General features: G+C 41.8%; 1 protein-coding gene and 1 pseudogene across 1 annotated transcript in view; both read right to left on the bottom strand.

Annotated features, from left to right (window-relative positions):
- Nucleotides 1–24,470, bottom strand: part of LOC138165480 (transforming growth factor beta receptor type 3-like) — a 229,004-nt gene that overhangs the window by 158,395 nt on the left and 46,139 nt on the right. The gene's annotated exons all lie outside the window — the stretch shown is intronic.
- On the bottom strand, nt 13,202–19,126 carry LOC138165464 (uncharacterized; annotated as a pseudogene).

The raw sequence follows: 24,470 nt of genomic DNA, 5'->3' as shown, positions 1-24,470 counted from the left end.
TGGGAAAGTGTTTTTATTCCTTCCTAAGCATGAATCCATTTTGAAGGGCGCTATCATGGAGCTGCCACATGAAGTCTCTTGTTCAGGTGGCAGATAAAATGGAGTCATGCCAGGAAGGCTGCTTTCAAGGGCAGATTTCAAGTTGGGAAGTTGATTTCATTTTGAAAAATCACAATCAGTGACTCAATCCCAGAGAATTCCCTCAGACCTCTGAGCCAAACATGTCTCTTTACAAAAGTCTAACATGGAATCCAAGCAATTTTTCTACATTTACACGGTCATCTTCCTCTTGGGACCCCAAGTTGGGTGAGGAAATACTTAACCTTAGAACTGCTAAAATTTCCCTGAATCAAGATAGCTAGGGTTTTCTTTTTTTTTTTTTTAAGTGCTTTTCAGCAGCAAAATGTACTTCCTTTTCCCCAGAGATAGCCCATAAATTGTCGTAGATTTTAACCTTCTTTACCGTAAAAAGGATAGGAAGTCACATGGAAACAATGAATGGAAGTACACTTTTTTAAAAATCCAAACAAGAACAGGAAATATTGGGTAGTTTATGGTAGAAATGCATATTGAAACAAAAGGGAAAAAAATAAACCCTACTTTTCTCAACTGCAGATCCCTCAGTAACACCCCCCAAAAGCACACAAGCACTCCCATGAGATAATCCCATCATAGTTACAAGAAGGGAGGGGGTGGTTTAGCTTTTAAATTTGCACTTCCTAAAATAAGTTCTTAACGAATGCACCCCTGAAAAGAGAGGAACACATGCTTTATTATATTGTTCAAAATGATTCATAGTAGACCTTTGAAAAACTAAAAACAATTAAGTGAGGAAATACTAGAAGATATAAAAAAAAATGATTGCAAGGAACCAAAAAGAGAGCTCTATTTATTTTTATATCCAAAGGCACAGGCATGTCCAAACTGGCAAAGAATATACCTAGGCAGGCAAAAGTAAACATGCACCTGGACTGAAACAGACCAAAGCAAGGTCTCCCCAAATCACCACACTCTCCTTTCCATCTGGGAGAAATCAACATTCAGCTGAACAAAGTCACTACCCCCCAAACTCGGACTGGTGCCCTTGGGGGAAAAAAAGAGGAAAATTCTATTTCCTCAACTCCAAACTCTGTGCAAAAAGGCAGTGTGGTTTAATAGACAGGGAGCCAGCCATGGAGTCCAGAAGACCAAGATTCAAGTCTCACTTGTGACCTACAGGCTATGTGACCATGCTTGGAGTAACTTTCTAAGACTATGAAGCAGAATGGTAGTTGGAGAAGGCCAATTAAGTGAAGAGAATGGACTGGATCAATGGTGTCAAATTCAAATAGAAACCAAGTCACACATGGACTTAGAAAACCACAAATGAACATTATCTGTGTCACATTGTATTTTTATTTTGTTAAATATTTCCCAATGACATTTTAATCTGTTTCTCCCTACACTCCAGGCTTGGGCAGAGTTACATGTCTAAGAGCCTTTCCAACACCATTATTTCATGAAAAGCTGCTCACTTTTACTTATCCCTTCCCCTTAACAATCCCGTAATTAGTGTAGTAGCAGTTATAATGAGGAAGAGGGGGATAACTGATATTTATAAACACCATAAAGTTTGCAAAGCAGTCAGCATACAGTGAATCTCATTTAAAAAGTAGTGCAAGAGTTATTATTCCCCTTATACCCGTGGGGAAACTGAGGGTCATCAGAGCCTTTATGGTTTCTCTGTGATTCACAGCTCCTTACAGGATTGTAGATTTAGAGTGGGAACAGTCATTAGGGATCACTGAGTCCAACTTCTTCATTTTACAGATGAAAGAACTGAGGCCATCCAGCCTAACCTCCTCCTTTTACATACGGGGAAACTGAGGCACAGCACAGGGAAATAATTTGCACAGGGTTACACTGGTAGTAACTAACAGAGCTGAGGTTTGAACCCAGGTGCTAGCTCCAGGTGCATCTTTCTTCCCACCATACAATACAGATAGCAGATTTTTCTCTTTATTACTGTCACTCTGATCCAGTAACCCTAGTGAGATAACATCTCTTACAGTACTTAAACTTGTGAAATTGACTGGATCCCCTAAAGCGGGAGGGCATGGCCACACCCAAGCTCCTCTGAACACAGATAGCCTAAGAGCCAGAACAAACAATATCTTAGGGAGAGAGCAAGGGAAAGAGGGCAAGCCGAGAAAAGGGGTCAACAAAGTGCAACAGATTGGTTGCTTAGGAATTAAATAAAAGGCAAAGAAAATAACCTATTGTCAAAGTTCAACTCAAGGTTGAATTCCTATCAGTCAACCACCCAAGGCCAAAGCCCACATCTTGATAATACTTTAAACCTCGGCCTTGTCTATGAGAAAACATTTGACTATGAAGAACAAAATAAGCACTAGTTTTTCCCTGCTGTCCTTTCTTCTCCATCCACCAATTACTAACTGCCCTGCCAAGCCAAGTGAACACGTCAATGCAGAGTAATAATGATAATGAGAATACATCTTTTCTATGAGCTGAGCTGAACCAAAGATCGGGGGGAACCTTTTTGTTTTTGTTTCATTCCAACTAAAAATTAAAGGGACAGACAGCAGACAGCCATACAATGGGTTAATACAGCCCTTGGTTTTGGGAACCACTGCACCATGTTGGACATACCTTAATATGATCACATCTAATAAATCATTAGGGCAGCTAGGTGGTGCAGTGGATAGACCACCAGACCAAAAGTCAGGAAGACTCATTTTCCTGAGTTCAAATTTGGCCTCAGACACGTACTAGCTGTATGACCCTAGGCAAGTCACTTAACCTTGTTTGCCTCAATTTCCTCTTTCATACAATGAGCTGGAGAAGGAAATGACAAACCCCTCCAGTGTCTTTGCCAAGAAAACCCCAAATGGGGTCACAAAGAATCGGACATGATTTTAAAATGACAAGAAAAATAAATCATTTTTTCAGAGCAATGGGCCATCCTGATTCCCCCACTGTTCATCTCCTCTCCCCACCCTCCACTTAATTTTTATTTTGGATGCTGTTTTGTATACATGTTGTGCTCACTTATCTGTGTATATATTGATTTCCCCCCCCCCCAGTAGATTGTAAGCTCCTCAAGGGCAGGGACTGCCTTATTCTCATTTACATATTCCCAGCATTGTGCCCATTACACAGGAGTTAAAATAAATGCTTGTTCTCGGGCCTGGGAGTCAGGAGGACCCGAGTTCAGTTCCAGCCTCAGACACTAAACACCCACACGAAAAAACTAGCTGTGTAACCTTGGGCAAGTTACTTAACCCCAATTACCCTCCAAAAAAAAAAAGGCAAAAATAAAATAAAATACAATACAATAAATGCTTGTTTACCTGAAGTCAGTCAGGAAACAGACACCCTGTACTAGGATACAAAAAACAGCAAAAATATCTCTACCTTCAAGGAGCTCACATTCTAATGGGGAGAAGACTATCCGTAACAAATAACTCTATCTATATAAAAAAAAAAAACCCTCTCTATAAAAGACCTATACTCATGAAATGGAAGGTAGAAAACTGAATTTCCATAAAACAAGAATAATCAATGATCATAAATTGCAGGATTAGGGGTGGAAGATGCCTTAGAAATGATCTCATTCAACCCTGTCAAATTACAGGTCAGGAAACTTGGGAACAGAGAAATGAACTGAATTACCCAAAATTAAATTGTGTCATCTGATGGATGAGTGAAATATTAAGAGATCTGTGTTCCTATGTGTGCTTTTATGACCTCCATACCATGAGGGTAGAGCTTGCTTTTAATTATACTGTACATTACAAGCAAAGGATCTGTGATTTTATCAGCAGAAGGAACTCCCATTACTGGAACTCCTTCCACTAAAGCAGAATACAGACACCTAAGATTTAATCAAGATGACTAAGGGAGTTGCTTTAAAGACATTTTGATTATTATTTTATTTTAATTTTCTCAATGAAGAGAGAAGATGGGCTATTTTATCATCGGGCTTTTCTCAACAACTCTAAATGCAATGGGTATTTGAATACCAAAATAGTATACAACACAGGGATCCAACTGACATTATTCCAAAGTATTTTATAAGCCCAATACACCCAAGTCCTGCTCTGATGCCTCATGACTCGGGGGTGACCCTGGGTTTTCAAAGGCTTTACAAGCAGGGCACAAGCCGTGGCAGATCTTCCCAAGCTGGAAAGGTTTCAGGAATGGGCCTGGCAAGAAACTGAGCTTCTGCATTCCAAGGACCAGCCCAGCCAAATTCAGCAAAACTCTTCACCAGATCAACTGCAAGGTGACAAATTTCTCAGCTATATCAACTCTCAAAGATTTTCCATCAAGTTATAGGACTAGGACTTTTGTCTTACCGCTGGACTTTGATGACTCAGGAAGAGAGATCAAGGCTGACAACTTTGTGCAGCTCTGCCTCACTGAAATCTAATTTATGAAGGAGTCAAGACATTACCCCAGATGTCCTTGGTCCTCTTAGAAAACGAAGAATGAACAGCAACACAGGATGGGGACACCTACACCGATGAAACCATCCGTCTTCAAAAAGTTTTACAGGAAGTATAAGATGGCAATGGTGGCAATAAAAATAAAAACAACATTTGTTCACATTATCTCATTTCATCTCTTCAACAACCCTAGGAGGGAGGTGCTGTCATCATTCCATCTTACAGATGAGAAAACTGAGGTGGAAAGGACTCAATGATTTACCCAGAGTCACAAAGCTAGTAAGTGTCTAAGGCAAGATTTGAACTCAGCTCTTCCTGACTCTGATGTGCAATGCTCCAGGCACTGCACCCCCTAGACTGAAATCAGTGGAAACTAGGGCCCATATTTCACCTTTGACACTTGCTGGGACTTAACCTCTGAGCCTCAGTTTCCTCACCTGCAAAAAAGGGATAAGAGACTCAAATTCATAGGATTGTTATAAAGACCAAATGTGGTAATAACTACTTTGTATTTATCCTCTTTATAGTTATTAATTATATATTTAAATGTGTTCTCGGTGTCTCCCCGTTAGAATGTGAACTTCCTGTGAGTAGGGAGATCCTTTCATTCTTGGTACTTACATCCTTGGCACCTGACACAGGGTCTGGCAATAGCAAGTCTTTAATTAATTTCTATTGATTGATTAGTTGACAGACAAGGCAAAGTCATGCATTGGCTGCTATTTGTAAGATTTATAAGCTCTGTGAGGTCTAACATCCACCAGGCTTCGGCATCCATCCTCAAGACTGTCTGACAATTATGATCATAGCTGACCCACAGATGTCTGCGAATGACTTTACAAACATGCTTCAGGCAAGCCTTTCCTTCCTGGTCCTCCTTAATGCCAGAAGAGCCTTCGTCTGAAATACTCCCCAATTTATCCCACAGCTATCTCCCATGTACATAGCTATTTGAAGGTTGTCTCCTCCATTAGACTGTAAGCCCCTTGAGGACAGAGATCAGGTTTTTCGACTTTCTTTGTCTCTCATGGGCTGGCTGCTGTTTCAAATTCTTTATTCTTAGTTCTTAAAAAGACATCAATCCATGGCTGTTCACTTGACTTAGCATTACTTTGTTTTCACCGTAACAACAGCTCTGTGAGGCAGGCACTACATGAAGGTACTGTCCCCATTTTACAGAGGAGGAAACCAAGGCTCAGCAAACCTAAGACTTGGTCACAAAGGGCAAAAATATCTAAGGTAGGATTTGTACCCACCTGAGCCTTCTGGATTTCAACCCCAGCACACTCTCTCTCTCACTCTCTCTCTCTCTCTCTCTCTCTCTCTCTCTGCCAAGTCTGGATCTAGAAACTGGTCCCTTGCTTTCTCCTCCAGGAAGCTCCCCTCCCCCCAATCGTTCATTTCTCTGCTTCTCCTATAAATTTTTAACTCCAGCACCTCAGCCTCTGACTTCCTTAACAAAGGCGGGCAGTATGCAGGACATCTGAGCTGCAGGCATGCATGAAGGGGCAGGGTGGTTAGCATGAAGTTGTATGTTAATGAGTACATATCCCCAGGCAGCTGACAAAATTTCAACAAACAAATTATCCTAAAGAACTTAGGCTTGTATTTGAAAACTTCCATGATGGGGTTTAAAACTGGCACACCATAAATGAGATTCCTCATGAGCCCCAACCCCACACCCCCACCTCAAAATAAGGTCAGAAGCAACAGCACATCAAGACCTTCGCTTACACAAAGGCTCAGACAAATAGGAATTACAAAAATGGCTCTTTTCCAGCATTTCCTTTTCCAATTCTCCCCTAGGTTGGCTGGAAAGGATCTAAACGGTACACAAGTTACTATAGTAATATGCTTACTCCTGCTGTTAGCCATCGTAAGCAGGTCCCTGTGGACACCATCTCTAAACTGCCGGTGGACAGCCAGCGTTGGCCCTGTGCAGTCCAGCAAGGGCGTGCATGTTTGGAAGGTCAAAGGCAAACCCTGATTATTTCCAATAGAAAGCCAATGTTCTTTGGAAGAGGACCCAAACAAAGCTCAGCCTTGACTTGGGACATGTAAGCATTAGGAAAACAAGCTGAGTTTGGAGCAAACTTCCCTTATCAATCAGGGTATTGTGGAGCCTATAACACCATACAACATATTAGTATTAAACTGAGGGTTTACAAAAGCACTTTTATATATATTACATTAATTGATCCTTACAATGAGTTAAATGTTACAGATAATCATGATCCCAATGTTTGTTTCAGAGGAAGAAACTGAGGTCGACAGAGATTAAGTGACTTATCTAGGGTCACTCAGCAGTTAAGGATAGATTTGAATTCAGATCTTTTTAGACTAGGTCCAGGACTCTAAGGCGCAGCTAGGTGGTACAGAGGATAGATAGAGTACCAGACCTGGAGACAAGAAGTGTCATCTTCCTGAGTTCAAATCTGGCCTCAGGTATTCATTTGCTCTGTGACCTTGGGCAAGTCACTTAACCCTGTTTGTCTCAGTTTCCTCATCTATAAAATGAGAGGGCCAGAAGAAGAGATGGTCTATAAGAGCCCACCTCTCTCTAAATCTTTGAGCCTATGGCAACAACTCATAGAGCAGAAATACCAAGAGAAGCCTCTTTTAGGAGTAAGGAAACTTAACTATAAACTATATGTCCACATTTAAGTAGGGGGAAAATAGAAATGTGAATTCTTTGACCAACCAAGAAAACAGTCCAGAGCAAATCACTCCCTAACTTAAACATAAGCTCAAGTTTTATTGGAAGCATCATCACAATCTTGGCTACCACGTTTAATTTTTTTTTTAATTTTTAATCCTTAAAAAGACTTCAAATCGGATCATATTCTTTTTCTCATCTAAAATCTGTGCATGTAAGTGGGGGGCAAAGAAGGGGAGGGAAAGGGATGCTGAGTGAGCATTTATGAGTGAACACTTATAATAGCACCAAAAAAATGCTGAGCTGAAAAACAAAGACAGGCTGACTGTGCATGGACCACATCATTTTCTTGTCTCCCTCCAGAAGACTGCGGCCTGATGCAGGAATTTAGCAGCCCCACTTGGCCAATCACTGGCCTGGTGTTTTCAGCTTTTACCATTTTATACTCCACACACATGAGCATGATGAAATGCTTACACTCCCTGCAGACTGTAAGGACCGTTAACACCGTTACTCTGCCTATATATCCTACACCTTTGGGAGAGGATACAGGAAGACTGGGCAATGCAATGAGAAGTCACATTCATGGATATAATTACAAGCAAAGACACAAGTGGGATACCCTTTGTGTTCTAGGGGTATGTAGGGGAAAACATGAGAGAAAAAAGTTAATAAAGGGAAAATTCTTTCAATTCCTGGCTTGTTGAATCCACATCATGGTGGTTGGAAAGCTGAAGCTGGGAGTCATGAAAACCTGGCTTCAAATCCCGCCAGATGACACCTCCTGGCTGGGAGCATGCCTTCATCCTCACCAGGCTTTGTTTAGACTTGCTTACCTTTCCGAAATGAGTTTTAAGGTTGGTTGATTTTTAATTTGCTCATTTTATGAGGACTAATTCCACTCCTTGTCTGAATGCACGGGCCAGACTGACCACCAAAGAGAACAAATTTCTTTTTTCCAAACTGCTGGGCCAGATAATTTGCCTCTCTGTAGCAAAAATAAGCTGTATGCATGCAGGCCCTTTAATATTTGCAAAGTAGGGGAGGCTAAGTGGCTCAGTGAATAGAGCAGCAGCCCTGGAGTCAGGAGGACCTGAGCTCAAATCCGGCCTCAGACACTTAAAAGAAAAACTAGCCGTGGGACCTTGGGCAAGTCACTTAACCCCAATTGCCCTCCAAAAAGCAAATATATTTGCAAAGTATTGTATATAACAATCCAGTGAAGTAGGCATTATTATTATAATCCCCATTTTACAGATGAGGAAAGAGAGGCTCACTTCCTGAGTGAGGATAAGCAGCCCACATGTAGCAATAGTCAAAGGCTAGTTTTAAAGTCAGGCCTTTCTTATTCCATCTACCCAAATATGGATGAAACAAGCCAGGAACCCAAAAGAATTTCTCCTTTCCTAACTTTCCTCTCTCTTTCCCCTTGGTGTCAGGGAACACCCCTAGAATGCAAAGTGTCATGGACCAGGCTAGCCCAGCAAAGACTGCTAAGGAGGACAGATTTTATTCTGCATCCAGGGATCTCTCTTTACAAACTCAAGGCTCTCAAGGAGTCTCACCTACTCACTCTCTACCCAAACTAAGACCCCAGCTCTGCCACATGCTGCCCCTTGTGGACTTCATGGGCTAAAAATAACCCTTTGACCTATAAGGAAATTAAAAGCTCAGAGGAAACTGGGACAATTCACCCCCACTTAAGGCTGTGCCCAGAAACTTGCACTCTTGGTGGAGAGTACATGGCGGCCAAACATAAAGCTCTTCCGGGAGGTGATTTATTTCCCTTGATGGGGCAGTAAATCCACTGGTGACAAAGACAGGACGTGGTTGTCAGCACACAAGCGCCTCTGTCTTGGGTCCTCCAACAAACTCACTGATTACACTCCGAGGTAGGAGGCCAAGGTTGCAGACTTGACTTCTCTCCTTCTGGGAAGAGTGGATGAAGAATTCTTTTCTCATAGGACAATTTCTATATCTTGTTATTGTTTGTCCTTCCTTGAAGAGGGCCATGACTCAATGGAGGTGATGCCATGATACTCAAGCGATACCTTAAAAACATTTAATCTTCTTCCTCTTCTTTGAAGAGGTGGGTGTCTATGGGTGTGGAGCATTGCACTACTGTCAGGCTTTTTGAATATTATATGTGACATTTTAACATCATATTTGTAAAATGATATAACCTGTGGAAAACATTTGACTTAAAGCCCTATATAAATTCTATGTAGCATTATGTTGATTCATTTCTTTTTTAGTCTTGGTTACAGGGAAGGAAGTCAGAGGGAGCTATTAGAAAGTGAGAGCGACGTAAACACAAACAATAAAAATTATCTTTTAAAAAGTTTAAGCTGGCCAAGCATAGGAAGCCATGTGTGTAATCCTGCTACTGGAATGGGTGAGACTGGTGGATCTCTTGAGCTCAGGAGTTCTGAGCTGTAACAGGGTTGGGTCTATTCAATTGGTGTCTAAACTAAATCCAACACCAAGATGATGAGCAGCTCACCCTTCTGGTGCAGGGAGAGGGGAGAGGACCAGGCTGCCTAAGAAGATGCAAACCAGCCCAGGTCAGAAAACAAAATGGATCAAATCTCCTGTGCTAATTTAGCAGTGGGATTGGGTGCTTAAGTGGCTTGGACAAGATAAGAAGAGCCTCAAAAAAATAATTAAGGTTCATAACTGAGGGCCATGATGTTCTTCTTGTTTTGTTTCGATAGACAGATAGATAGATAGAGAGAGAGAGAGAGATGATAGATAGATGGATGGATGGATGGATGGATGGATGGATGGATGGATAGGTGGATAGGTGGATAGATGGATAGATAGATAGATAGATAGATAGATAGATAGATAGATAGATAGATAGATAGGGAGGGAGGGAGGGGGGAGAGAGAGAGAGACTATGTTTCAATCTTACTGGGTTTCCTTTGTAATTTTAGGCATTTTATTTTATGTACTTAAAAATGTGATTCTGAGAAGGGCTCCAAAGACTTTGCCAGACTGCCCATGGGGTCTCTGGAATGCCGCCTTTGCTTTTTTGAACAAATGAGTATTTTAGAGGGTCAGTGTTCAGAAGTTGCTGTAATTACTCCATTATTCAAAGCACCCCTTCCCATCCTTGGGCTGTGTCTACTTTACTTCAAGTCAAGCCTGAGAACACTAGAACAAATGAAAGGAAACCCCAGTTTATTCCCTCCTCCTTGCTATGAGTAAAGGTTTGCAGGAGAAAAGTAAGCTGAGGGTCTGAATCAGAGCCTGACCTTAATGGAGAGACTGAAAGATGGCCGATCTGTGGGTTGTTGTCATTCTAAGATTATTACCAACAGATAGACAATGAAACAGACAGGGCCTTCTACCAACTACCAGTCAATCAACTTGACTTCTGCTTGGATTGTGACTCTTTAAATTAATCTCACTTTTACATGTCAGCCCTAGCAGGGGGCTGGCCTAGTAGGGAATAAAAGAAATCCCCCCACAACCCCCAATACTCATGTTCTTCAGCAGAGCTACACTTCTCCCTCAAACCTTTTCAGATCTACTGACAGCTGGAGAAGGGAATCGATGATTCTGAACTCTTCCTTTCCTATACAAACTCAGGGGAGGTGCTAAGTCGAGGGCCAAAAGATTTGGGGACCACGGATAAACCAAAGTCCTGAATTTTCTTTTTTTAAAATTTATTTTCTTTTTAACTTATGGAATAAAACAAGCATTTCCATAAGTATAACTAAAAAAAGATGATTCATCAACCACCTAATAATTAATTTAACAAACATTTACTGAGTGCTTTCTTTGAACAGGTAACCATAATACAATCATATTGACTTGAACTAATACAAAATATGTCATTGATAATGATAATTAACACATTTATTGAGGATTTCCTATGTGTCAGGCACTTTTTAGGTGCTGGGATACAAAAGTGAGACAATCTCTGCCCTCACATCCTACTAAGAAAAGACAGCAGAAGGAGACACATAGTGAATGTGTAGTACAAGGCTTGGGGTCAAACAGACCTGGATTCAAATCCTACCCTGGCAAATCTACTAAGGCAAGGCTTCTTAACCTTGGGTTCATGAACTAATATTTTTATGACAGTATTTGAATATAATTGGTTCCTTTTGTAAAGGTTCACTTCTTCATTCCTCTTCAGACTCCACATCTGACTCTCAAGACCTCTTTCTCCACCATGCCACTGAGTCTTCCTTCCCTTCATTCCATCCCTGTAGCTCTCTCATACCCTGGAAGACCACATCCCCCCTGGAAGTTCCTTACTCTAACTGGTCAGTTCCTCCCAAAACCTACCTTTTAAGTAACGAACTTGGATTGACCACATTCACTCCATTCCTTCCAGGCTCTGCCCCTGACTTCTTTCTCTACCATGCCCCTCACCTCCACCCCAGCTATCCCACTTCCTTTTATGTTCATCTTCACTCATTAAAATCTTAGTTCCTTGTGAGCAACTCAAGACCCTTTTACTAATATTCCCAATGCTTATTACAGTGTCTAGCACACAGCAGGCATTTAATAACTGCTTATGGACTGGTGAGTCCTTTTTATTTCATGCAATTAAAAACATTATTCTGAGAAGGGTTTCACAAGTTTCACCACACTACCAAAGGAGTCCATGATGGAGAAGACAAAAAAAAGAGGTTAAGAATCTCTGAACTAATAAGGTTAGAATCTGCAGGTGGTGAAAGGAGTTCACATGTTAGGAGTTCCCCACCCTGTCAGAATAACAGACCCTCCTTGTGTTCCCATAATTATGAAAGAAGATAGCTGATTCTGTCCTTGACAGAAGAAAAAATGAAGATGGATGGATGGATGGATGGATGGATGGATGGATGGATGGATGGGTGGGTGGGTGGGTGGATGGATGGATGGATGGATGGATGGATGGATGGATGGGTGGGTGGGTAGATGGGTGGATGGAGGGATAAATCCCTTGTTGGAGTTATTCTCCAGTCATTTCAGTCATGTCCAACCCTTCGTGACCCCATTTAGGGTTTTCCTAGCAAAGATACTGGAGTGGTTTCCCATTTCCTTCTCCAGCTCATTTTACATATGAGGAAACTGAGGTAAACCAGGTTAAATTACTTGCCCAGGGTCACACAGTTAGTAAGTATCTGAGGCCGAATTTGAACTCATGAAGGTGAATCTTCCTAACTCCAGGCCCCATACTCTATCCAGTGTGCCAACTAGCTGCCCTGGGTGAATCCCAACCCCTCTTAATTCTAGTGCCATCTGTATTCTAATTATTTTGTATTTATCCTGTATATAGCTTGTTTATTCACATGTGTTTGCTTGTTTTCTCCCCTATTAGACTGTGAGCTCCTGGAGGGCAAGGACTGCCTTTTCCCTCTTTTTTTTATCCTCAGTGCTTACTGGCACACAGTAGTCGATTAATAAATGTTTATTAACTGATTGACTCCCCCATTAAATTGTAAACTCCTTGAAGGCAGGGACTGCCTTTTGCCTCTCTTGTATCCCCAATGCCTGGCGTGTAGTAGGTGCTTGATAAATGTTTATTGATTGATTCCAGAGACTTATTAAGTTTCCTCTTTATCCTATCCTCTGTTATGATTATAGTACAACAGTGTTGAACCATCTGGGCAGTTGAGTTCTCCAGACCTGAGGTTATTACTCATTCCATGTTTACTGAACGAATAAACTTCCTTAATCTCTCTGATCTCCAACAAGATAGAGTACAGATTGGTTGTGGCCAGTTCGGACAAGCATTTCTACTAACTTGTTAACTTCATATGTCCTTTGTTCACCAACACCAAGAGCCAACATCTAACCACAAAGTCTGTCCGGAGTACTCTGACCAGTGAAGCCTTTTTGTTGAATGATCTCATCTGTTCCAATATGCACATGGATCCAGATTCACCCAGAAATATATTTTGCAAAGCCTGACCACAATCAACAAACACCAATCACAATTAAGACACTGTTTAACCACCCCACCCCCATCACCAAAACAAAATGGGGAGGTCATTCTTCCGGGCGGATTCCCATTGGAAAGTGACACCCTTTCTTTTTTGGCCACCAACCCTCATTACCTGTGGTAAATATCAAACTAACACATCTATAGTCTATTCATGCCCATGCTTAGGTCCCAAACATAACAACTCTACCTCTCCAATATTTCCCATTTCATTTTACCACAGAAAAGTAGTGTGCCAAGCAGCAAATTCACATAAAACCTGGTACCTCAGCCAAGAAGGGAAGGAAACATCCAATACGGGGCCGAGTGTATTGACTAATAGGAGAGAAATAAGCAGGACTCACAGGATGCTTGTGCTTCCAACTGAGCTGACTTGTTCCAGTTAAAGGAAAATTACTACTTATTGGGGTCAGTTTGTCAATAGGGGACATTATTACGTACGATCAGAACATGAGTCCAGGAGACCGGATGATGAAGCACCTCCTTCCTCTTGGTAGAAAGGTAGGGGCTACAGGTACAGAGGGTTATGCATGTTCTAAGATTTCCAATGATTTCTTAATTGTTTTTATTATGAGAGGATTAGATAGGGGAGGAGTGAATACACACACACACACACACACAGATATATATACGGAAATGATTGTGATATAAAAAAAGGACTCAACAACAAAAAAATCTGAAATCATAAACACATAAATTAAAATTTCAGAGAAAGCCTAATTATAAAGATGATAAAGAATGGCCTTCTCCAGATGGACTACACTGATCTTAAGTACATATCTGAAGAAAGAGAAGCGCGTCACCCTTATGAAAGGTAGCAGTTGTTCAATCCCTAAAGCAGATCATTGAATATGGAGATGGAGAAACCAACCCAGAGTAGAGGGTCACCTGAATTCTCCTTCAAAAGAATTCTGGTTTTGAACTATATTCACAATATCATATATTCACTCTCTTCCTGCTGCTAAGGTGGGGCACTGAGACCTGGGAAAGACCTTAGTTTAAAAAGGCCAAGGTCTCCCACTGCATCTGGGACCATCACCAGTCCTCTTGACCTATGCCTTGCCACTGGACTCCAGTGACTCTGGAGGATAGAATGAGGCGGATGACCTGGCACAACTTTGCCTCACTTGCAAGGCAAGATATCACCCTCCTGATGCGATTGATCCTCTCCAAAAATGAAGGACAAACAGCGCCAAAAAGGGTGGGACAGGGACTTTACCATAGGGTACTCCAGGTATTTGTACACCTTCAGCAAACAGAAACAACCAAGCTTAACATTTAATGAGTAACAATAATTAGCAAAAATAGGAAGCTAAGGGATGTCACTGGACCATACAAGTGTCCTGGGGTCTCTGTTTCCTCCACCGTGGACCTTATTTCTCAAGGCCCAAATTCTCCTGCATTACAGGCAATAGTAGCTATGGGGTCAGGACCCTTCTCTGGAAACCCCATATCTCTGCCAGTGTGAGTGAAGGCTAGAATGAGTAAATTGGCTAAAGATCAAGAGTGAGGGTCTACATCACACTCTGGACTATATGACATACTATTTCTAGATCACAGTAAGGTTGACAAGAATGTTTTCTTCCCAATGACCCTTATAGTAATGCCCCAAACTGGACCTCAGAGCATTAGCCAGGCTTGGCAGGAAACACTATTTCTCTATAATTCCTCAACTGGCCACTACACCAATGAGGTTCAAGGGTAGATTCAGAAAAAGGTTTCCAAGAACGTTCCATTGTATTTACTCTTCCCTGTGATTCTGGCTCTATGGGGATGGATGGGAATCTGCCCTGCCGTGACTACATGTGCTAAAGGAGGATGTACTTGGACAATTAGGATATGCTGAACTTACAAACAGGGCAAGATACTTCCCTCCCTACAACTGTTTGATTTTCCTTTGTTTTGGTTTATCCCTGGCAATCTGGCAAGTGGTCCATTTCCAGAGGGAGCTCTGTCCATGGTGATGACACTCAAGGGCTTTATGTCTCCTTTCATTAGCATAAACAGAACCCAGTTGCCACAGTGATGGGTCCAGGAAGCAGCTGCTCATATGATGTCGTCAAGAGGCAGCCTCTGATCTACAGATTCTTCTGCCTGGGATGCCCTTTCCCAGTGATGCCAAAGTCAAGAAAGACATGGAGTTTGACTACTTTGGCATCTGCTTCTTCACACAAAGATCAAATTCCTTGACTGACTACCAGTGAAGGAGATGCCAGCTTGGCCATGTCCTCTGAGAAGAGAGATAGATGCTAGCTCAGTTCCTTAATACTTTGCAGACAGAAGTATGAGTGATAGGGTAAAGATGGGAGGTCTATAGGAAACTCATTGGGAGAAATGGGATGCTACAGTATAAAGGCATTGGTTTTAGAATTTGAGAATCTGGGTTCAAATCTCATTTCTCCAAATAACACCTATGTGACCAAGGGAAAATTGTTTCAGCATTCTGGGTATGGGTTTCCATATCTATAAAAGGAATGTTTTGGACTGACTGACTTCAGAAGTCCTTGCCAGCTCTAAAACTAAAATCCTCTGAATTTCTCTCTTAAGGATTCCATAACCAAATGAACTGTTCCCCAACACAATCAGAAGTGGCGATTGCAGACTCCCTGTTGTCATTGTTCAGTCATGTCTGACTTTTTTTTTTGCTTACTGAGTTCTATCAATTATGCAAAAGTTACCAAAGTTTTGCTTCTTCAAGGAAAACTGCTTCATCTCTTTAATATTCAGTTTTCACTCCCTATGGCCCTCCCTCCCTCTAATTAGGCTGCAGCTGCAACCCAAACCCAAAATAAAGTGCTCAGATATATATCAGTTTCTGTGCTGTTTTGAAATCTCTATTTTCTGTCCCCTTCCATCCTCAATCTACTTAGCAATGATTTCATTAAGGTTCAGAAATGACATAGCTTATAACTCATGGGGAAAGAGATAAGGAAATGAACTGTCCACTGTAATGGGAATGCAAATTTGGAAGATCTTCCCTGCCCCTAGGCTAAAGTGCACCTGAAGCCTGGGGAGGGAGGCTTGTTTTTCAGTAGATACTTTTTGATTGGCCAGTGGGTCAATAAGGTTGTTACATTCTCTGAGCCAGGAGAAGGCTATATAAGCCCTGATGTGAGGCTTTGTTTTGGGGGCTCACTTTGAGAAGTGTTCTGTGATTTGATCTGTATTCTGGGAAGCCGTTGTCCAGGCCGCCCCCCCCCCCTTTGAAAAACCCAGATGTTGATTGGGTATGGATGTAATGGCTGGACAGTTTGGAAAGCTGTCTACTTGATCTGTTTCTGCCTTGATAATTCTGCCTGTATACTTTGAAGTTCGGGGTGCTGACCTTTTTCCCCTGAACAAGGTAAACGATATATGGTCTGACTGATTAAAGTAAGCTTGTTAACCCATTTTGAGTTGCTTTCCTTTAACAAAGCAGATCCAAGAACCTGTATTGGCAGACACCCTGGAGACACTGGGGTGCTTGCCGCTACATCCACTTCCTCCTAACAAGTTAGGGACACAGAGGCTGAATCAAATCCCAAATGTTCCAGGAGGCTCCTCTCAGACTCTGGGAGGCAGGACTCGGGTTCAGGCAGAAACTTGATTCTGATTTGGTGAGGAGCCCATGTTGGCATCCATCATGAGAGGGGTTGTCTTGGAACAGGTTTAGCCTTCACTACATTTGGGACCTTTGTTCTCCAAGACATTGGTCAGTGAGAGCACTCAGCAGGAAAGGCTTCCTCTACTTCAGATTCTGACATGGACCTGGTGTCCATAGGGGGTGTCATCAGGACATCAGAAGGCTCGTGCATGTCGTGCTTGAGACTTCCCCAGGTCTGAGCCCTGTCAGACTTGGCTACCTGCCCTCTGCTGAAGTCTCTAGAGGAAAAACTAGTGGCAAGAAGGAAGGATAAAGCAAAGAAGGGGTCATCCCATAGCAGCACACTGGAGTATCAGAGAGACTCGGGTCTGGAGGCAACAGGGCTGGATCTAAAAGCCCTTTTTTCAAAGCTGGAACATGTGCCTTCCAAGCATCATCCACTGGCTGACCCAACATCAGTGCTGGCTTGCTATCTTCCACAGGAAAAGAAACGCTCAGTTAAGTACTTTGACTTTGCTTCAGGAATATATACAATATAGAAGTCTTCAATACTGTGAGGATTCCAGTGCCAATTCTGGAGTGCCAAGGGAAATTTAAACTGGAAAGAAAAGGGAGGCTCACAGTTCCCAGGAATAAATGTCTCCTTTATCTTCTATGAATCATCTAGACTGCTCCAGGTGTAGAGGAAGGTGGGTAAGTTTTATTGCAATATCAACAAAAGCAAACTTAAAACACTTTTAGTTGGACAAAGGTGCCTTCCGAAGCCACTGCATTTCAAAGTTTACCTTTGTGATCTTAAAACAAACAGCCCAAGGATGCAGAACTGAAAGGCCTCAGGTGACCTCTTGTTTGCACAAAGTGTTTTCTCTGTATATTGAACATGCAAATCTTTCACAATCAATCACCTCTCCAATTACATCATCCTTCCTATTAAAATTCATCAAGCAATGAAAAAAAAGACAAGTAAAGAAAGGAAAAGTCCCTTACAGTCTAGGTAATAGGATATTTGGAAATCATCAGGAATTATATTAAGCAAGACCTCTAACTTCAGAACACATGTGTACACACACCCAAAGTCTTATGTCCTTACAAGCAAAACAAAAGGAGAGATTTAAGCATTTACCTAAGGAATCTGATCAGTCAACACTCATGTATTTAAAGCCTATTAAGCTCCTATGGACCAAGCACTGTGTTAGACACAGGGGACAGCAATAGAAAAGAGAGGGGGCACCCCCTGCCTTCAGGCACCTTGCTTTCTACTTAGAGGAGACTTATCAATGCCAACCACCAAACTGAATTACTTTTCTTCCTTCCTGGAACCCAATACGCTATCCCTTCAATAACAGGCTTCCCCCAAGACCCAATTCTTGTCAAGCATCTCCATCTGTCCACACAGATAACGCAGCAATGATGGGATGAGGTATGAGCTGATCCACTGCATATACATGACATTAAAAAAAAATAAAGATGATTTTGCAAGTTGCTTCAATCGGCCAAAGCAGAGTCCCTGTGACCCTGAGGTCCTCCAAGACGGTGATGTCCTTGGGAAAGAGCCTAGGTCCCAAGGGGTTCAAGTCTGTCCTTGGCTGGGGAGGTCCCTTAACCCCTCTGGGGATCAGTTTCTTTATTTGTAAAATGGGACTAATCATATCTATGATCTCTATCCTCATCAGGCTTGCTCAGAGGACAGTACTTTGTAAACCTTAAAACAGTAACTACTGCTGCCTAGGTATTTAGGTATTCTCATGGTGTCTTTATTTATTTACTCCCCAAATCACACACACACACACACACACTCCAGGGTCTAAATTTATTTTCCCTGAAGCAACCTGAGCTCCTGATTGGTGGTGCATTAAGTATATATACCCCACATCAAGTAGCTAAGACAAACCTTCCTCCATAACAATAATAATAGCAGCTAACACTTAAACAGTGCCCATTGTAGGTTCCAGGTGCTGTGCTAAGTGCTTTACACCCATTTGATCCTGTTATTATCTCTACAGAAGAGGAAACTGAGGCAAACAGGTATTAAGTGACTTACCCTGGGTCACACAGCTGAGGTTGGATTTGAACTCAAGTCTTCCTGACTCCATATACTGGAGTCATATACAACAGTATAGTCACACCAAACAGACCAATACTTTAAAGTATTTCTCAAGAGCTAAGGGGACATGCTTAGCCCACTTGTTAATTCATAATAATAAATGAGATAGGTTTATTGATTGATTGATTGATTGATTGATTGGATTAGGACCGGACCTAAGATGTCATTGCACTTTAATCTTGTTCATGAGTATTGGGACAGGGAGTATTGCAAGACAGTGTATTTGACACCTAGAGCACTGGGAGGTCAGAAAGGCCAGAGATTGACAGACTTGAACCTAGATCTTGACATCTCCAAAGTCATTGACACCACACCGTCTGTCGGGGTGGTAACAGATAATTGCTGTGAAAAAGTTGCTGATAACCTGGAGAGTGTCCAGGAGAGTAACCAGCATGGTGAAGGTTCACCCATATGGTCACTGGAAGGAGCTGGAGAGATTTAACTATCATCACCACGTATCTGACAGCCAAAGTCACTTTCCTAAAGCTAAACTCCAGGGGTTCCCTATTGCCCCCAACATCAACTCTATAATCCTGTCACTTCAAGCCCTTCATGTGCCTTTTCACTGGCTGGCCCCCAAGCTTGAAATACACTCCCTCCTCCTAGCTCCCTGAATTTAAGATTCAGCTCAGATCTCACTTCCTCCTGTGAACGTGCCTTCCCTCACAGATGGCGTCCCATTGACATGGCATCCATCCTGTTTTTATATGGTTGTTTGCGTGTATCCCCCTTTAGAATGTGAAACAGATACCATACTTTTGCCTTTCATTGAATTCCTGGCACTTAGCACTGTGTCTGGCACCTAGTGGGCAATTAATAAATGCATGTTGACTGATATTTTTGGAAGAGGGAACAGATAGGTCCAATCTGGTCCCAGAGAGCTGAACGGAGAACAATGGAGAGAAACTGAAAAACAGCCCATTCAGATGAGATGTTGGGCAAGACTGCATCACGATGGGTGCCCCCATCAAAAGGTGGAATCATCTGCTTCTAGAGGTGATAGGGATGATCATTTGCAAAGGTATGAATCAGAAGAAATTATTTTGGAATTAAAGTTTGGGACCACGTGGTTTCTGAGGTCCCTTCAGACCTTGAAATTCTGTGACTCTGTGATGTTACTGAGAATTTGGTTTTTGGGGATTTTTCAAAGTGCCTTGCTTACTTTACTATATGGCAGTCTCACAATAATCCCATCAATAGAACAGGTTTGACGGTGAGATCCAGAGAGAACAAATAACTACCCCCAGGGCCATGCAGCTAGTAGACACACAGATGCAAGCATCTCCATTCCTCCTGGCTCTCAGCCCAGCAGTTTTCCACATGACCCAGCAAACAGCATTTGGGGTTCAAGTTCAAGAAAGGTATTTTCCTGGGGGTTGGGGAACTTAATCAAAATACCTTCCAGGGAACATGTCACTGATTTCTGACCTAAATGTGCTATCACTTAGGGTGAGTTTAGCTGTTGGTGGTGCATTAAATTAAAACCAACACTTGAAAAGAGGCCTCAAATTTCCATCAATTATCTATTCACCAGGGTTTTCTCAGAGAATTCCGTTTTTATTTTATATGCATTCTCCCCAACCTCAGATCGTCTTTGCAAATTACCTAACAGAAATAAAAAACAACCTCGGGCAAAAAGAAACTTTTTTGGCATTGTACGATGGAATTTTCACTACATTTTTCTTCTGCATTGTAATATGTTTTGATGGCTTTTTACAATTCATGTTTCTGGCAAGCAGGTTTTTCTAACACTCAGAAAAGAGCTAAGCTCATAATATATTACCCATGCCTGCAGCTGGAGTTACCATCCAGCTGTGCTGATTATACAGCCTCATTCTGTTCACATGTCTATGCCTCCGTCTTTGATATCAAGATCAGAAATCTTTTCTTCCTGTTTCTAGGTTACCTAACACATGTGTTTAAGGAGGGAGAAGGAAGAGAAGAATATCACTACAAAATGCCATTTGAAGATGGCAGACTGGTAAATACCGCTTTCAATTTTGATATGGTTTCAAAGTCTTCATATGAACAAGGCTAAAAATTTTGGTAGTTTCCTCCTTTGTGTTAGAAACTCATAAACCCATTATTGATGAAAAATGGTCCAGGACATCCATTTGAAGGTCATCTTTTCCTTCCTGCACTGAACTGTTAATATAGTCATAATGTAAATGAACCCCCAAAGTAGGTGCATTTTGCAAGTATATCAACAAATCCCACCACCAGGACGGAACCCCAATATGGAAAAGGCAAACATGAAATGTAAAGGTACTCTGGACAGGATCATGGGTTTAGATCAAGAAAAGACCCTGGAAATCACCTGGTCCATTCATTTTAGATAGGAGGGAGTTAAGAACTACAAAGGTGAAAGGTCTGACCCAAGATCCCAAAGCTAGTAAGCTACAATGGTGGGATCCAAATTCAATGCTCTTTTCATTATACCATACAAGAAAGGACTGGCTTTAAATCTACAAACCCACATTCCTAAAATGGGTATGGGAAAGGAGATGAAATCAACAAAGGTCAGAAGGATTTGACCCTAAGCAAAGCTAACAAGAATCCACAACAGTCTAGATGATGGGAAACCTTCTCAGACGTCAAGCATCATAAAGTGTGACACGGAAGCATGCTACTGATGAGACTAAGGGACTTTTCTCTAGATGTCACCAGGGAGCTGCAAACCTGAAAATGTAACTAATCTACAATTAATTCTAAACTCCCACTGTAGAAGTACACATCTAAGAAGGAGGAATCACGGTGTGGTAGAAAGGGTGCCAAATTAGGAAGTCAGAAAGGAGAACCCTTTGAGACTCATCGTCCTCATTGGTCAAAGTGAAAAATTCATCACAGGTTCCTTGTAAAAATAAAACAAGCAAGTGTGAATGTAATTTACATTTGTAAATGAATTTGGATATATAAATCGTTAAATGGTTAATTAAGAAGGGTGATCATAAACAGAAGGCCAAAAGATATCAAGGTGGGAAAAAGAAAAATATTGAAAGGTAGGAATTTTTCAGGGTCTCATAGCTGTAAGGATACAAACAGAGAAGAAAGTGACCTGGCAAATAGCCTCAAGGATCTGACCCATTGAATTCCTACCGACATTCAGGGATCTGCTCAAATGCTGTCAAAGCCAGGTCTTAATAAGCTTTCCAATTTGTAGCAGTGCCCTTCCGCTCTACTTACTTTGTAGCTGGTTTGCGCCTAAATTATATATGAATTACACATTGTCTCCTGCCCCTCCCTCCCCCCAGGAGATTGTAAGGTCCTTGAGGGTAGCTTTTGTGTGTTTTAGTCCATGTATGTAAAGTTCCTAGACTAATGCCTGGACCATAGTAGGTGCTGAATCTCCTAAAGCTACCAATTACGTAGTACTTATTGTATATAAGTACACTATTGACATACTTTCATACATATGTGTTGCCTCCTCCATTAGAATGTAAGTTCCTTGAGGGCAAGAACTGTTTCATGACTCTCTTTGTATTTCCTTTGCTTAGCACTGGATGGTGCACATACCGTGTTTCCCCGATAATAAGACCTATCCCAAAAATAAGCCCTCCCCTTACTGTATAAGATTCCTCTAAAATAAGCCCTCCCCCGAAAATAAGCCCTAATGAGATTGCTACTGTAGTGAAGGTGATCCCCTGCGCTACACGCTACATTACAGGTACCCTCTGTATGCACCGTTCCCCTCTCCCAGTGAAACGCACTCCGCGCTCCGAGCTGCATCCAATCAGAGCTGCAGCAGTGAGCGCGTCATCCTGTTCTTCCCCAGTGATTTGCTTGCTGGCGCCATTGAGAGCAGTGCCGTGGACGAGAGCTGAGGCAGGACAACATAAAAACCCGGTATGTAAGCGGGAGTGAGGGGGCATGATGGAGGATAAAAAGGGCATGATGGAGGAAAAAAGAAGAACTCAGGGGGCATGATGGGCATGACGGAATTCAGGGTATGGACACTTATGATGATGTTGTTGAAGAAGATGACATGATCATTATTGAATAAAGGTACATTTTTTTGTTCACATTTACCTGTTTATTAAAATTGCTGTCAATGTTCATTAAAATAAGCCCTCCCCTGAAAATAAGCCCTCTGGTGTTTTTCTGTCAAAAAAAAATATAATAAGACAGTGTCTTATTATCGGGGAAACACGGTAGCAGGTAGACAGAGTGCACAACCATGCCACTTAGCTGCCCCAAATCAACTTACTGGTTCACAGAATTCCAGAACCTCAGAGTTGGAAATAACCTCAGAAGCTATCTAATCCAACCTGTGCCTGAACCCATCCAGTCTTTCCCTGAAGCCTGGGTCAAGCAAGTCAGATCCCTGGACTTTATTACCCTTGGATGAGTTGACCACTGAGTTTGCAAACTGGCTTGGGTTGAGACCAGACCCTGGACTCATGGTGAACCTAGCTAAGTATATCAACCCACAGGGCCTAATTAAACAGAACACCAGACATCCATCCCCAAGTATAACAAGTCCAGTTGAAAAACAATTACTGGGTCCCACTGAAGCTCTATGAAATCTAGTCCTGAGATATTAGCAGATGAAATTGTTTGGGTTTTAGTGAGGGAAAAAAGAAAGCTTTTATTTTTTTCAATACTTGAAAATACTGGCTTTCTCTTAGGGAGTACTAACAAGTGAGGACTTTTGAAGCTTCATAAATAAAGCATTTTTGGACATAAAAAAGAAACAGCTATAGATTCTAAGCACACCTGGGTTTTTGAAGGCTGGGCCAATGGAGCACAAAGCCTGGCAGGTTCTACCAAGATGGCAAGTACAGATCCAATGATGATCTGCCATCTGAGAGCCAAGCCAAGTGCACTCAGGGTCAAGGGTATGAGCACCAGGTTGGCCACAGGGTGATGAATTTTTCAGCCATGGAGACTGTCCACGACACAGAAGGCGAAAGACTGGCCAACTCTGAAAACCCACATCTCATCCTGAACTAGTCCACCATCCCACCGCCAATAAGTGGGTAGCTTGCTTCATCTTGAGACTTCTGAGGTCATCATCGGTCCCTGGGCTGATTAGAGTTCTTAAGACTTTCCAAGTGGTTTCATACTCATTATCTGAACTGCTTTCCCATCTCTGCTCAGTACATTGCATATCAGCTCCAAAGTCTTCCCAGATTAATCTGAATCCCTCATGTTCTTCACGAAATATCTTAGTGCTCTGGAAAACTGAAGTCAGACTACTTATATTTACTGCAAAAAGGCAGAACAGAACACGGTGAAAATCTGCCTCAAATTCTGTGGCAAAACTTTCCTTCTACCATAAAACACACCAACACCCACATATGCATTCTATCTCTCTATCTATAGAAGCAGAGATATGTTTATTTATATTAAATAAATATCAGTTAGTGAATATGACAGATAGGACTGACCTTCAGTGGTGGAAGTTTCCTTTACAAAATCTATTTTAAAAGAATATGAAAATCTGTCTAAAACTGTTTTAAATCAATATTTTGGTCCACAGCATTCTATTGCCCATTCTTTTCTTGTTTCTTTTTTTCCATTAAAAAAAAACTAAAGCCATCAAGTACCTTTCTACTTAATGGAAAAAAAGGAGAAAAAAAATGTCATGTCTGAAATTTGAGATACTTCCTTACTACAACCCAGTTGGAAAAGGAAGACCTAATAAATAAACAAGATACGTCCCTCCATTTTGGGAGTTCATGGAAGAGAAGAACTTGTATTTCTTCTCACCAAGGAAGATCAACTGACATTTCTGACAC

This window comes from Petaurus breviceps, unplaced genomic scaffold (assembly GCF_028583685.1).
Source record: "Petaurus breviceps papuanus isolate PSGF00001 unplaced genomic scaffold, PetGlider_PUasm1.0 209, whole genome shotgun sequence".
Taxonomy (NCBI): Eukaryota; Metazoa; Chordata; class Mammalia; order Diprotodontia; family Petauridae; genus Petaurus; species Petaurus breviceps.
Note: the sequence above shows the minus strand (reverse complement) of the source record. Positions and strands in the feature narration are given on the sequence as shown.